Consider the following 16,234-nt stretch of genomic DNA (forward strand, 5'->3'; position numbering starts at 1 on the left):
CCTTACTCTGAATTCCTTTTCAGGTAGGTTGCATATTTTGTCTTCATTTATTTGGTCTTGTAGGATTTTACCTTGCTCCTTCATCTGTAACATAATTTTTGTTGTTTCATTTTTTTTTTGATGGGAGGGGCTGTATTCCTGTCTTACTGGTTGTTTGGCCTGAGGCTTCCTTCAATGGAGTTTGCAGGAAGTTAGGTAGAGCCGGACCTTGGTGCCGAGATGAGGACCTCCAGGAGGCCTCACCTCAATTAATATTTCCTGGCATCTGAGGTTCTTTGTTAGTCCAGCAGCTTGGACTTGGTGCTCCCACCACAGGAGCTCGGGCCTGACCTCTGGCCTGGGAACCAAGAACCTGCAAGCTGCATAGCATCATTAAAAAAAAAGAATAAAAAAGAATAAAAGGAGAGTACAATAACAAAGAATAAATATAAAATTAGAACAATAAAAAATGTATTAGGAAAAATAAAAATATAATTGAAACAACTGCAACTGCAACAAGGGAAAACAAAACCACACCAGAAACAAGAAAAAAAAGTGGTGGGGGGGAACAACCCAAAAGGAGCAGAACAATAACAAAGTATAGAGAATAAAATAAAATTAGAAAAATAAAAGGTTTATTAGAAAAAAATAATTATATTAATGAATTATCAAGAAGAAGGTAAAACAGCACCCTGACCTAAAAGAAGAGAAAAGGAAAAAAAAAAAAAAGGCCTTGGCTCTTGGGGGTGGAGTTTAGGTGGGGGGGTGGAACTTAGGCAGGGGCAGGGTTTAGGGTTGGGCAGGGCCTAGCCAGGGTGGTGACGTTTGAGTGTGGGGCGGGGCCTAGACTCAGGACCCACACAGCCAGAAAAGGCCTTGGGTGTGGGGACTAGGCTGGGCAACATTCAAGTGTGTGGTGGGGCCTCTGCCTAGGACCTACACGGAATGGGAGAGGCAGCACATCCAAAGGGGTTCTCTGGAGTGTGGATTTCGGGAGTTTGGAGGTAGGGCCATGGGTGAGGGTGTGTGTGTGGGGTTTAGGCCCAGGGTGTTTGGAGGGGGTCTCAGAAGGGGTCTCCGAGTGTAGAGGTGGGGCCCTGGGTGGGGGTGTAGGGGCAGGGCTTGGGCTCTACCTGGTAGGAGGGAGGCTCCCAGGGCAGAGGATTAGGCCTGGGAGCCCAACAGGCTCCCTGGTGCCTAAGTGGGCAGCGAAAGCACTGGCCGTGTTCCTTTCTGTTCCTCCACGCCCTCCCCCATGGTCTCTCCCAGGGTCTCCACAGTCGCCGCTGGACCCTAACTGTGGGCTGGTCCCACTGAGTGTAGGAACTCCTACCCCCACCCATTTGCCCCTCAGGGGTGCAGGTCCCAGAGGTCTGGCCTTTACTTTTGATCCCCCTTTCCTCCCTCCCACTCCGTCAGGACCCACGCAGCTGGAGGGGTTTAGGTGGGCAGAGGATCAGGTCCGGGATTTCATCAGGCTTCTGGGGCCCAAGAGAGTAGGGGAAACCTAGCCACCCTCCCTTTTGATCCTCTGCCCTCCCAGTGGTCCCCCAATTTCCCCCTCCAGGTGTGGGATCTCTTCCTCTCCCCCAGCTGCCCCTCAGGGGCGCCAGTCCAGTCTCACCTCCACTTCTCCTCCCCACTCACTCTCCCCATGCCCCATGTCGTACTTGGTTGCTGGGGGTTCCTCCCGTCCCCTTAGGCGTCCGTGGTCCCCTACCGGTGCCTGGTAGGTGCCCTAGTTGTGCCAAGATGCGAATTTCATGCCCTCCTAGTCTGCCATCTTGACTCCCCCATATTTTCTTTAGTGCTTTATAAGGGTAACTGGGTAATTAAGTATGAAAAGTGAAACCACTGATATAAGTCAGTTCTATATTCACTTTAATAACTGTTAGAACAAAATAGCTGTTAAAATATCTTACACACTGAAAGTGGTAATTGTTTTTTGATCTATGATTATGTATCTTTTGGCACAGAGAAGCTGCCCACTCTGGCCATTCATGTAGCCCTGTTTGGAATCACTTTAAAATGCTTATCTTAGATTTCTAAGTGCTTAAGGCCAATGTCCCGTTTAAAAAACATTCTTCCATACAGGTCCAGTGACCCCTTTTCAGCACCTTACTTATCTTTCTATGCCTTAGTTCTTCATTTGGTGATAACAGTAGTTCCTACCTGATAGAGTTGTTATGTGATTATATGAGGTAATGATATTTCGAACGTGCTTAAAATAGTTGTTTGGCATGTATTAGTGATGTTTCATTTAATCCTCACTTGGGACTTATCTTGAGAGCTTAGTAAAACACCATTCAAATATAGCACTTAAAAGAGTGCCTGGCACACAGTAAGTATTCAGAATAATTTATGGAAATAATTCTTCTTAATTTTTTTCTCCTCGTCTGAATCCTCCCCAGCCACATTTCACAAAAGTATCTTAGCACCTTTTATGCTCTTTTGTCTCAGGGCAGGCTTGTATTTCAGTGCTAACTTGCAGAAATTTCCTGGACGATATATTCCTCTCCTGGGTTTTGATCTTTAAAGGCTGAGCATCCTGGAAAGATGATACTAAGTGCCTATGTTTAGGATTGGAATTTTGGAGGATGCACATTGATGGTGACAGGATTTTGGAAGGAATGGGAAGCAGTTTGAAGGTGAGATTCTAGAGGCTCCTAGTCTCAGCGTACATCCCCAGGTACATACATGGCGTAAAATCAAATAGCTTTTAGATTATAGACTTGCATAATGAGGATTTCTGCTGTGGCCACAGAAGACTGCAAGATGAAGCTCTTTCTCTAGAATGTCCTAAATTATGGGTGAACCCTGAAGGTGATACACCCAGCAATGGCAGAGATCAGAATTTCCTAGCAGCCCATTAGGCTTTTGAGGCTGAATATAATTTGATTAAATGAAAATAAAATCATTGATCATTCTTGCATACCCTATAAAATGAGATTCACAGCCCTTAACCAGAGAAATTGGGTCCTTTTATAGGCTAACTTTGTCTCTGTCAAACTGGGATATGCACCTCCTGATGATCCAGAAGGACAGTTGAATATTTAATAATCTGAGCTCCAGGATCCATTACCCATCTAATAGCTGTTCTTTGGAGGAAACGCAAATGACTTTTTCCTAATCCTTATTCAAGGATGAGTCTTAAAAAACTCTGGAAACATAAACAGCATGAGCTCCATCGAGAATAGTGCAGAACAAGCACACATTAAATAGTAAACTAGAAGGAATCTGAAAGAGTCAATGGTGGTCATTTTGAAGTAAAAATTCTAAACCCAGTGGTGGATGGTAGGACAGATAATGACACATCTAGTCACCACAGACTCCCTAATAAAGCATAAACCTTAGCTTTGTTGCAAGGATGAAAGTAATGGTGCTGCTTAATGGGAGCAGCAGACCAGAGGTGTTTAATCACCTAAAATCACTGATGGTAAAATCACCTCATCGTGCTTATGGAGGCAAGGATCATTTACACACACTTCAAGTCACCCTTGACAAACAGGCTCTTTGTTGATTTCATTAAGTGCCGAACTTTTCTCACCCACCTCGCCTCAGGATGCACACATTTCATTTCCATGCGTTTTCTGGGAGGACAGTCCATGTCATTTGCCAGCATTTCGGCCAACATATACATAATCAAATGCAGCCACCATGGAACATGGGCTGAGAAACAATCCATCCAGTGTTTAATGAGTAACATTAGCATGCTCTTAAAAGCACTAATAGCAAGTTTCATTACTGTTCATTTTAGTGTGAATGGCAGCTATCCAAAACCTAACCATGTACTAAATTCATTTTAGTAAAAGCAGAAAATAATAAATAAAATAAATGATTGTAATTACAAGTTACTTCTAGAAGTTAGACTTATATTAACATGACATTAACTCAGAAAAGAAACACTTTCTTCTTTTTGTTTTCCAGATTACAATTTTCTTTTAGGAAACCCTTTCTCTCCTACAGTGACTTTCAATCTAATATTGTCTTCAAATTAATTTTCATTATTTTATTATAAAAGTGATGTTATTATACTTTTGGGGATTTTGATCCTGAGGATCAGAAATTGTTCAGAAGGCATTTGGAGTTTTCTGTAAATTTGTTTATATTGACTTTTGCAGTATCCACTCCCACTGCTTTCTTGTGTGCCTTCCTATACTTCTTCCCTTTCCAGTCTCTTCAGGATGTTCCCCAGCTCCTTTACAGCTATGGTTCTGGATGTGATTTTAGTTCTGCAAGTCACACATTCTCACGGGGACATGGATTTGGAATTTTCTGGTGCAGATGGTGGCAGAGGTTCTCAGTTGCTGGAGTCACCAGCTTCAGCGGTGTTTCCTCATTTGAGAATCTGCTTCCTCACCATTGCAGAGGCAGTAGCTGTTGTGGCAGCCTGGTGTGGCCAGAACCTCAGTCTAGGGTCTGTTGCTTCCCTTCTCTCTAATTATAAGCTTTTCTACTTCAGGTATCTAGGAAAGATTCTATGCTCTACAGCTGAACCCTGAGTAAGACTGCCTTGGTGCCTACTTCATAGATTGCAAACATTTTGGTGATTAAATGGGATACTTGCATACAGTTTCCTTAGCCAAATGCCTGGCACAGAGTGGATAATAAATATTAGCTTCTATTTTCCCCTCATAATGCCTAGGGTGGTTCAATGTGAACCTACCTGATAGAAAAATTAAATCCTCAGTATACTTTTTAGTTACATGGTGACTACATATGACACAGTAGAGAAAGACATAGAGACAGTGTGTTATAATGGTAGGGCCAGAGAGTGGTGAACAATATTTAGAGTAAAATGATCTAGGTTCAACTCTCAGACCTACTTATTGTTTGGCCTTGAGCAAAGTTTTCTGGGGTTTATTTGTTCCAGCTACAGTGGGAGATGAACTGCGTTTTCTTTAATGTTTCTCAAGTTTTTAAAATTCTGAGACTTATATTCTAGTTTCATTTGCTTCTAATTTTCAGTAATGATTTGAAATAACAAGAATGTTCACTTCTTTAGATGACTCATTGTTTAAGGCGTATGATAGCAAACGATGAAGTTGTTTTGTTTTTTTTTTAAGACTTGCCTGATGCTTGCCATCATAAAAGGTGAATTAAGCAATGCAAGGAAGAAAAAAAATAGAGGTGAGGATAGTACATTCAATGCATTTGGGAGGGTAAAGAAAAAAGTCCTCTTAGTTTAGTTTGTCTTATCAGTGACAAACTGAAACTGGTTTTTCATAGTAACACCTGGTCATTGTTCTAAAAATATGAAACTTGAGGCCTGTTTGTTGTTGTTGTGTTTTTGTTTTTTTACAGTTAGAAACCTTGATTACAGTGCTACATTTAGAAAATTTAGACAAGGCACTCTGAGGAACTGAAAATTGTAGAAGAAAATAGAATCTCTTAAGGGTGTAGGAAGTAGATAAAATCTCTGGCAGAGAAAAGCAGTTTTCACAAAAATATAATAGAGAAAGATAACTGAACTTATTATAAAGGCACCTAACTAAAAGGGAAAAATCAGTAGAGGAAAGGAAGTTATCTCCTAGTCTTAAGCTGTTTAAGGTCTTGGGATGCCAGGAAAGATGCAAAATGCCATTTATTCTTTTTCTTTCTCTCTCAAAACTGCTTTAAAAATCCACGAAAAAGGGCTTCCCTGGTGGCGCAGTGGTTGGGAGTCTGCCTCCCGATGCAGGGGACACGGGTTCGTGCCCCGGTCCGGGAGGATCCCACATGCCGCGGAGCGGCTGGGCTCGTGAGCTGTGGCCACTGAGCCTGCGCGTCCGGAGCCTGTGCTCTGCAACGGGAGAGGCCACAGCAGTGAGAGGCCCGCGTACTACAAAAAAAAAAAAAAAAAATCCACGAAAAAATCAAGCCTGCCTTTTAGCTGTTAAAATTGAATTTTTAAAAAATGACATGGGTTCAGATTTGGATTGACATTATTGACTAGTTACTCTTCTTTTCATACAAATGATAGCAGTATCAGTGTTTGAATCTGGCTCATTTGGTTACGAGGAAGAATTCAGTCAGATTATTGCAGTGGACAAATGGTTGTTATAATTACATATGGACTCTGACTGGACCTGGAAGCTGAGGCGTAGAGAGAAATATTTTGCTCCCTCTCTGAGTCTTTGGTGCTCTGTGTCCATCTGCTGTATTCCCCATTCCAACCTCTGGAACTTATCTGCTGACGCTGGTTTTCTACATCTTCATTGTCCAGCTTGCCTATTTGCGTAGGTTACTTCTCCTAGATTATCTTTGTCCCCTTTCTACAGCACACATTTTTTTCTCTAACTTGTATTTTAATCTCATGTATAACATAGGAAGCCTTGCCTCTGTTGGGGTAAGGAAAGCATTTTCCTCTTTTCTCCTCAGAGCAACTCCTTCATTTGGGAATATGTAACTAATATGATTGAGGGAATTGGGACCTGGGCTGCCAAGAATTTACCACTCGTTCTTATTCTCATTCTCTTGTTCTTTCTGTTTCTCACTAGTTTCACTTCAGAGGGAAAGAAAGAAATCCTTTTTTTTTTCTTTTTTGGCCGCACCACGCAGCATGGGGGATCTTAGTTCCCCAACCAGGGATTGAACCCGCAGTGGAAGTGCATAGTCTTAACTGCTGGACCACCAGGAAAGTCCTGAAAGAAGTCTTGATTTTAAATTCCAAGCTGTATTCTGGCTTTACCAGAATGACAGCTGTTAAATTTCCCCTTTTGATTTCTATGTATATTGATCTACTGGTTCAAGATCCATAAGGCAGTGATTCTCAACTGGAAGTGATTTTGATAGGGGACATTTGACAATGTCAGAAAACATTTGTGATTGTCAGGACTGAAGAAGGAGATTCTACTGGCTTCTGGTCATTAGAGTTCAAGGATGCTGCCAAACATCATTCAATGCACCAGGTAACAACCCGCGTTAAAAATAACAATAATAATACTGCTATATTTAAAATAGATAACCAACAAGGAGCTACTGTATAGCACCAGGAACTCTGCTCAATACTCTGTAATAACTTATATGGGAAAAAAAATTCGATAAAGAGTAGATACATGTATACGTACAACTGAGTCACTTTGCTGTACACCTGAAGCTAACACAGCATTGTTAATCAACTATACTCCAATATAAAGTAAAAATTAAAAAAATTTTTTCTAGCCCCAAATGTCAGTAGTGCCAAAGTTGAAAAATTCTGCCATACGAGAAGTAAAGGGTTTGAGATTAATTATTGCCTTTTTATTCAAAAACTATTTTATTACCGTTTCTAACTATCTAATCTCTCAATTACACCCTTCCAGATTCCCAGGGAAAGATATGAATGGTGAAGTCTATTTTTGAACTAGGCTCCACAAAGCACAGCCTTCTGCCAGTCCAAGGGTTCAAGTTCCTTAGTCCAACCCGAACAACTATGACTCACAAGGTATCAGCTATGATTATAAAATAAAACATGGACATGTTAGCTCTTGTCTCTAAAAAAGGTAGATAATTTTTTTAGAAGGAGATGTGATTAGAAAGGAATCATAAAACATGTTCAGACCAAAAAAATAAAATATAATTTCCTTAATACTTAATAACTTTTAATTGATGACAAAAATCAAGTGAGTCTTCTATCATGTACATTTTAAGCCAATATGATTCAGTAATATTGTTTTGGATATTCAGTTACTATATTTGTGAGAACACTTAATTTTTATTATCTCTGAGAAAAAGGAAAAAACTAATTACATATTGGATTAATTTGTGAGTTTCCTATCCTTAGGTACCCTGGGGGTCTATAATTCTTACTTCCAGGAACTCTTTGTAAGCCTTTTTTCCAGAAAAGAGTTTCAGACCAGGAATGCAGAGGCAAAGCAGAACACATTGTAGATGCTAATATTCACTAGAAGAGGAGCAAGGGAGCTGTTTTCGAAGGAGTGAGAAGGAGTGTTGTGCACAGATTCTGTTATGACTTTAATGGAAACAGTGCATGTCATTCCCACACAGCTTGCTGAGTACTTGCCCCTGAGAATATAGTGATTAGAATGAATGATGTGCTGGGATTAAAACACTTTACTGTTTAGTTCTATTTGTTGGGAAACATTTACTGTTTCTAGCCCTGGTTTCCCTTATGATATGATTAGGCAGAGAGGAGTCACTTTCCTGAGGAAACTGAGGTCACAGTGTTCTCTCACGATATAAAGCTCGTGAGGCATGTGGAAGAGCTGAGATCATGGATTTGGAAAGGATCGCCGTAGAGTTGTTAAAGTAAAATTTTCTACAGATAACTTACTGATCTAGTTGACTTCTATTCAGTGATTCATGACTTGGGTACTGTTTAATCTAACAGGTAGAAAGGAGCTCTGAAGAGCAGTACAAGGTGAGAGCTTTTTATAGACCAAAGTGAGCAGGGTCAAGGACGATGTACTGGTCATTTGCTAATGGGTTAATGAGAGTTCCTTTCCTTATATGGAACAAGGAGCTGGATAAGGGTTTGGTAAGCAGGCAAGCATGATTGGTTGGTTGACCTGGGCCTTCCTTTGCTTGGAGAGCCCAGGTAGGGAAACTTAGATAAATTTTGGTTTGCTGATGTGGGGCTTAGCATGAGTGATTCCATCTTGGACCTAATCTGGTTACTTTGACAGAGTCCTTGGCCTATCACATAGTCTTTACTATGCAAATAGGGCCAGTCACTTCAGAATTTTGAGAATTGATCTCAGTATCTTTCTACTGAAGACAATAACTGCTTTCCAGCATTGTGGCAAGACATTTAAGAGCTTCCATCACAGCTCCAGCGCAACTTAACCACATAACCAGTTCTGTGAATGCTGTCATGTTCTGGAATATTATCGTGCCTCACTTTTCTGTTTTGTAAATTTGGGAAGATTGTATCTGCTTCACAGGGTTTTTTGAGAAAGAAATGAGTTACTAATAATGACTGCAAAGCACTTGTGACAGTGTCTGTCTCAAATGTTATTATCATTGTTAATGCACGTTGAGCTTTTAGCTCAGTGCTTGAAAACCTGGTTTTACACAATGCCCTGTATTATTATTGCTAGAAACAAAGAAAAATAACAATTTACGTCAAGGGAGAATCCAGTAAATGATCTATGAAAGTCTGTTATTGCCTAAACCAACATATACTTTGTGATAGTGATTAGGCTGGGTGGGAGCCATCAGTCAAGCCAGAAGGATGAGGCAAATGAGGAAACCTTTTCAGAAGACATGTGGATGATTCTAGGGAACTGGATGACATTTTGGTTGGGGGCATAACTTCACAGTAATTGAACACTCCCCAAATATCATTTTTAAAGTAAACTTACCTTATTACTGTTAGTTGGAGGCATAAATTTCCACTCTGTGAATGCCCTGTGCATTTGTGGATCCGATTGCAGGGTTAAACAAAATCAACAGAGTCCTTCCATCCCATTCATTTCTAATGCAACCTGTATTGCTACCATCAGCAGCAAAATAAAATCTTTTCCATTTACCTCTGACTCAAAAAGCAGAGGGAGAGGCATTTTGAGATAGTTTAAATAGGGAAATGGAGACTTAGAGGTTAAGTGATGGGTTTAATGACAGTGGTGCTTCATGTTAGTACTGTATTTCATTTTTCAAAGTATATCCTCATAAATAATCTCCTTGGATCTATACAACTAAATAGAATAGAAACAAGAATATAAGACTGTTATCTCCGTATAACAAATTAGAAAGCTGATGTTTCTCTATCAGATGTATACTCAGGCTAAACTGGAGACATTGATTCCAGCTCTCACTGTTACGTAGGGGAGCTTCTCTTGCTATCATTGTAAAGCCTACAGCATTTCCCCAGCATTGACTTTATTCTGATTTCTTTAAAAATAAACTCCTGGGCTTCCCTGGTGGCTCAGTGGTTGAGAGTCTGCCTGCTGATGTGGGGAACATGGGTTCGTGCCCAGGTCCGGGAAGATCCCACATGCCGCGGAGCAGCTGGGTCCGTGAGCCACGGCCGCTGAGCCTGCGCGTCCGGAGCCTGTGCTCTGCAACAGGAGAGGCCACAACAGTGAGAGGCCCGCGTATCACAAAAAATAAATAAATAAATAAACTCCTGCTAGTCTTTCTTGAGTTAGATGCTGATAGACCTAAGAAAATGAGTCTAATTCCTCTTCCCCATTAGCCCTAAAGCTAACATACCTGCAGATCTTCTAAGTTACTCTTTTCTCTAAATCAGACTTCCCTCAGTAGTCTGAACTTATCTATCACAAATTCTAGAACTTTCATCATACGTCAGAAAAATGTACTTTATCCACTTCCCTGAAGAAAGAAAACAAGTATAATTCACTCAGCTAATATTGACTGATGGCCAACAGTATTAGAATCTTATTGTGTGTTTATGTACAGTCATGAACAAAAAAGATACAGTCCTTGAAATTAGGTAATTTGCTTATTAGGGCAGGGACATAGGTGATATTCATGAAATAATTTAAAATTTTATTCAGCAGTAAGTTGCCATGAAAAAAATAAAATAAAAAACAGTGTTCTTGAGCATTATATTATATTGAATGGAGCAAGAAGTTATCCCTGAGGAAATTGCCTTTGAAAGACAAAAAAGGAGCCAGGCATTCAAAAATCTGGGACAAGAGAGAGCCAAATAAAGGAAAATGTTAGTGCAAAGATGGGAGCCAGGCTGGTGTGATCAAAGGATCAAGAGGATTCCAATAAATAAGGACTAAGTTGAATAAGGGTGCAAATGAGAAGAATTGAAGTTAGGGACATAGGCAGGGACAGATATTCTGGGGCCTTAGGATGCCCCATAAAAGGGATTTGGATTTTATTCTAAATCCTAGTGCTATCTATTGGTTTTGAGTGTGGAGAGACTTGATCTGATCTCATTTTTAAAAGAATACGCTGGCTGTTTTAAGAAAAATGAATTGTGGGGAGGCAAGAGTAGAGTCTGGGGACTAGTGAGAGGCTTCCAGTAAACCAAAAGAGATTATCATGTTCAAACAAGGACTTGATGATGCATTGTCTTGCCTTAGAGTTGGGGCGGATGGTGATTGAAAGGGAAGAATTGGACACTTCCTAGCTGGGGATTTGAGTAGCTGGGTGGACAACGCTGTCCTCACTTGAAGTAGGAAAGACTTAGGGTGAGAGAAAAGGTCTTGGGGCTGGGGACAAATGGGTAGTTCTGGTTTTAAAAAAATTATGTCTGGAATTTATATTTTGTTTTAGATGTGTTCTCACTTATATGCAGTACAGGGTAACAGTAGTTTCCCTTGAATTTGAGCCGTTATTTCTATTATATCAGCCTCAGGTTGTAGTTGTTTATTAAGCAGTCATGTGTAGAAAAAAATGTATTCAGTGAAAAACTATGCATCCTTTCTCTCTCTCTCTCTCTCTCTCTCTCTCTCTCTCTCTCTATATATATATATATATATATATACACACACACACACACACACACACACACGTACTTTTTTTTAATGCAGGCTTCTTAGATTTCCCTTCTTGGTTATCAGATTCTAGCTCTGTTTCTTGTCTCTGAGCTATTTTGCACCTCTTTGTAAGTTGCAGGTAATAATAGATATATAAACTCTTCTCTGTGCAGTAGTGATTTTAATTGAGTACCTTTTTTCTGTGGAAAACTGGTTTTGTCCACATTTGCAATTAATTTCAACATTCCTTTACTCCATATGAATTTTTCTTCCTTTTCCCTTCATTCAGTTACAACATCTGCTTGATTTCCTCATCTAAGTAAAGTAAAATCTTTAATGTGCATTCCTTTTTATATCTGTATGAGAATCATAGCTTTACTTTTTCCTAAAAATGATCTTTTAGCACAGTTCTCACCAATGGCTCATATTGCTCTCCTGGGCAGATGAACACCCATATGTTTTCACACAAACTACTGTAAAGTTGTGCTCCCGAATTCTGTATTTAATAATGTGACATTAACACATTTCATATGATGCCAATTTCCCAGAAAAATTCTGGACTCTCATGTGAAATACCCAGAATCAATTTTGCCAGTACAATTATGAATTCAAATGTCAAATGATTCATTTTATACCTCAGCCCCAAGAACATTGCATCCTCCTAGTGGAAGGGAGAATTTCTAATGATCAGTCTTTGAGCTTCCACAAGCCATTTAGTAAAATTTTAGGCACTTTGTGTACAACAGAATTAGTTTGTCAATAATGAAAGATATCATTGAGTGTTTCTAAGCAAATTCATACATTGCCTCTATTCTCAGAAGTGTATACTTCAGTGACTAAGGTTCTGAGAGATTGTAATTCATTAATTCTTAGAGGAAACTTACTTGAAGTTATATTCTAAAACTGTCTTTTAAAAAAGATTAGCTCATGACTCATAAATTGGAGTGGTTCATTTTTTGTCTTGTCAAGGAAGAAGAAAACGTACTTTACTGACAAGGAAAAAGAAACATTGCATCTTTGGCAAAGGTGCAGTTTAAATATTTAGAAAATTGTGATTCATAAGTCAAAAAAGGTAACGATATAATATCATTTCCAGAGCTGTATCTGTGCAAGCACTTTTTGTACTCATATAACATTAATTGATTTTAAGGTATCATTTGTATAAGTTATTATTAACATTGAAAATATAAATCATGAAGATTAAATGACACAATTAATTTACAAAAAATAAGTTCATCTAACGTTTATTTTGTAAGACTTTTTAAAAAATATTATGCCAGGCCTGGCAAACTTTAACAAATATTTTAATTTCTTATAAATCATTTTTTGAATGTGACTATTTTAGAGGAATTATAGATGAAAACAGAGTTTTGGTTGACAAATTGAAAACTTCACAAAGAAAGAAGCATAGATTTATTGATTGATATAGCTAATATGTTTATGGCATCTGTGAGAGCCACGTATACAGGTAGATTGTGAGATGGGTTGATGATTACCAATTTTGTTCTGACGTTATGAAAATAAAAACTCAAATGTTACACAAAACTTATTCTTTGAGTTGGGGTGGATGGCTATTGAAAAAGAATAATTAGATGCTTTCTATTTTGGGGATTTCAGTAGCTGGGTGGACACTGTTGTCCTGACCTGAAATAGGAAAGACTTATGGTGAGGGGAAGGTCTTGGGGCTGGGGTAAGAATGGATAGTTCTGTTTGTAACAAACTTACTTCTAGAATTCACATTTTATTGTAGATGTGTTTTTACTTGCATGCAGTAGAGGGTGACTGTAGTCTTCCTGGGACTTGAGCCTTTATTTCTGTTATATCAGTCTCAGGTTCAGTTGTTTGTTTAGCAGTCATGTGTGGAAAAGAAAGATGTATTGCATGGAAAACTATGCATCTTCCTTAGATTACCATCTGTAAAATGCTTACTTTAAAAACCTTAGTTGAACTTACTTTTATCCATACTGGGTTGACATTTTTGGTATATTTTTAACAGTTCTAAGACAAAATATTTCACTTGTCATTGAGAGATTATACACTAGACTTGGGGAAACGTGGGGGCTATCCTGATGAGGCCTCTCATTTACATTTCCTCATTTGTGAAAGAGAAAGTATTTAGTTTCTGGAAACTTGGGGTTGCCTCCCCCCTCTTTATGTTAGACTACATTTTGAATTGGCCTTAGAGTTCCTTCAAATAAAGCAACAAGCAATAAATGGATATTTTCATACTTCTATAAGCTCTCTTCTTGAAGGAGAGATCCCTTGTAGTATTCACCATTTTAGCTCCAGAACCTACATTGTTGATGGTTGAGGGTAGATCTCATAGAGGTGTCTTTGCCTTACTGGGGAGTCTTTGTATGGCTTATAGGGTACAATTCTAAGGTCAAAAGGAAAGTGATTGACTCTATCCCTAACATTTCTCAAGGACCCGTGATGATAGAGAATCACAACTCTCTTCCCACATTTGGTACCCTAAGAGGTAGATTTCTGTTTATTCTGTATAAGAAATATTTTTATTTATTACTTTATTTTATTTTATTTTATTTTTTGCGGTACACGGCCTCTCACTGTTGTGGCCTCTCCCGTTGCGGAGCACAGGCTCTGGACGCGCAGGCCCAGTGGCCATGGCTCACGGGCCCAGCTGCTCCGCGGCGTATGGGATCCTCCTGGACCGGAGCACGAACCCGTGTCTCCTGCATCGGCAGGCGGACTCTCATCCACTGCAGCACCAGGGAAGCCCAAGAAATATTTTGAAAAGAAGCAAACATCATTTCTAATCAAAGAGATGTTTTTCAAAGGAGTTCTTCAAAATGTACATGTTCTTTTCCTTTGGGATAGTACATAAGATCTACCTTCTGGAAAGGTACACACATATCAAATCATGTGCTTCTTCCTTAAAAGGAAAAATTCATGTTTGGTCAATCCTCTTTACTTCCCATAAGGAAAAATTAACTCATTTCTTAGAGTGTCCAGAGAGTCTCAAGCTCATAATGAGTATTTTATGGAAATTTTCTCATAATTGAAGATTAATGTTTAGTTTATGATTTTATTTCAATAATCTCTACCATATTTATTTTTAACCCATTGCACAAATAGGGGTAACATAAGTTGACTAAAGCAGTATAACAAAGATTTTATGTTTGATGGACTTGGGAAGAGGGAGGAATAAGAAGTTTTTACACCCTTTTTCTCACTTGTTCCCAGCAGTGATCTCAAGTTTCAGGACAGTCTGGATGGCAAATAGGCGAATAGAGAAAAGTATGCTTTGTTTCTGTGGCAGTCTCAGAGCCAGTGACTTCTCTGGGAGAGAGGTAGCTTATCCAGCCTAAAATTTTGAGACTGAAAACTTAGAGGCAAGCTGGTGCAAGATTTCTGCAGGATAAAACCCTTGGTGCTACTGCCAGAATAGAATAGATGTCTGGTTTGTGATATTAGTTATCTGTTACATTCTTGGAAAGGCTAAATATCAGCTTCCCTGGTACCCAGCAAATGGCGATAGGTCAATTACTGCTGCTCTAAATGAATATTTTTAAGCAACTTTTTCCCCTTGGCATTATTTAAAGCATAAGTGGTTAGATTTATTTATTTATTTTTCACCAGCGTATACATGTCAATCCCAGTCGCCCAATTCATCACACCCCCACCCCCACACCCCCACTGCTTTCCCCCCTTGATGTCCATACGTTTGTTCTCTACATCTTTGTCTCAGCTTCTGCCCTGCAAACCAGTTCAAGTCTACCATTTTTCTAGGTTCCACATATATGCATTAATATACGATATTTGTTTTTCTCTTTCTGACTTACGTCACTCTGTATGACACTCTCTAGATCATCCATGTCTCAAGAAATGACCCAATTACGTTCCATTTTATGGCTGAGTAATATATATGTGCCACATCTTCTTTATCCATTCGTCTGTCGATGGGCATTTAGGTTGCTTCCATGACCTGCCTATTGTAAATAGAGCTGCAATGAACATTGGGGTACATGTGTCTTTTTGAATAATGGTTTTCTCTGGGTATATGCCCGGTAGTGGGATTGCTGCATCATACGGTAATTCTATTTTTAGTTTTTTAAGGAACCTCCATACTGTCCTCCATAGTGGCTGTATCAATTTACATTCCCACCAAAAGTGCAAGAGGGTTCCCTTTTCTCCACACCCTCTCCAGCATTTGTCGTTTGTAGATTTTCTGATGCTGCCCATTCTAACTGGTGTGAGGTGATACCTCATTGTAGTTTTAATTTGCATTTCTCTAATAATTAGTGATGTTGAGAAGCTTTTCATGTGCTTCTTAGCCACGTGTATGTCTTCTTTGGAGAAATGTCTATTTAGGTCTTCTGCCCATTTTTGGATTGGGTTGTTTGTTTTTTTAATATTGAGCTGCATGAGCTGTTTATATATTTTGGAGATTAATCCTTTGTCCGTTGATTTGTTTGCAAATATTTTCTCCCGTTCTGACGGTTGTCTTTTCGTCTTGTTTATGGTTTCCTTTGCTGGGCAAAAGCATTTAAGTTTCATTAAGTCCCATTTGTTTATTTATTTTTTTAATTTCCATTACTCTAGGAGGTGGATCAAAAAAGATCTTGCTGTCAAAGAATGTTCTTCCTATGTTTTCCTCTAAGAGTTTTATAGTGTGTAGTCTTCCATTTAGGTCTCTAATCCATTTTGAGTTTTTTTGTGTGTATGGTGTTAGGGAGTGTTCTAATTTCATTCTTTTACATGTAGCGGTCCAGTTTCCCCAGCACCGCTTATTGAAGAGACTGTCTTTTCTCCATTGTATATCCTTGTCTCCTTTGTCATAGATTAGTTTACCAATCTAGGAACGTGGGTTTATCTCTGGGCTTTCTATCCTGTTCCGTTGATCTATATTTCTGTTTTTG

The 16,234-nt window shown here is 39.2% G+C and overlaps 1 long non-coding RNA gene across 3 annotated transcripts in view; it reads left to right on the plus strand.

The window, feature by feature from the left end:
* The first annotated feature begins 411 nt into the window (after positions 1–411).
* LOC149749838 (uncharacterized) overlaps positions 412–16,234 on the plus strand; it is a 71,817-nt gene continuing 55,994 nt past the window's right edge. The window contains exons 1-4 of one of the 3 annotated variants that reach the window (XR_016392546.1): positions 412–983; positions 2,440–2,627; positions 6,459–6,869; positions 7,263–7,384. This is a non-coding gene — a long non-coding RNA (uncharacterized LOC149749838). The remainder of the gene's footprint in view (positions 984–2,439; positions 2,628–6,458; positions 6,870–7,262; positions 7,385–16,234) is intronic. The other 2 variants (XR_016392548.1, XR_016392547.1) reach the window with 2 other exon arrangements.

The sequence above is a fragment of the Delphinapterus leucas genome, chromosome 3, assembly GCF_059928025.1.
Source record: "Delphinapterus leucas isolate spDelLeu-1000000601 "Yukka" chromosome 3, BTC_Dleu_Yukka2, whole genome shotgun sequence".
In the NCBI taxonomy this organism is placed as follows: Eukaryota; Metazoa; Chordata; class Mammalia; order Artiodactyla; family Monodontidae; genus Delphinapterus; species Delphinapterus leucas.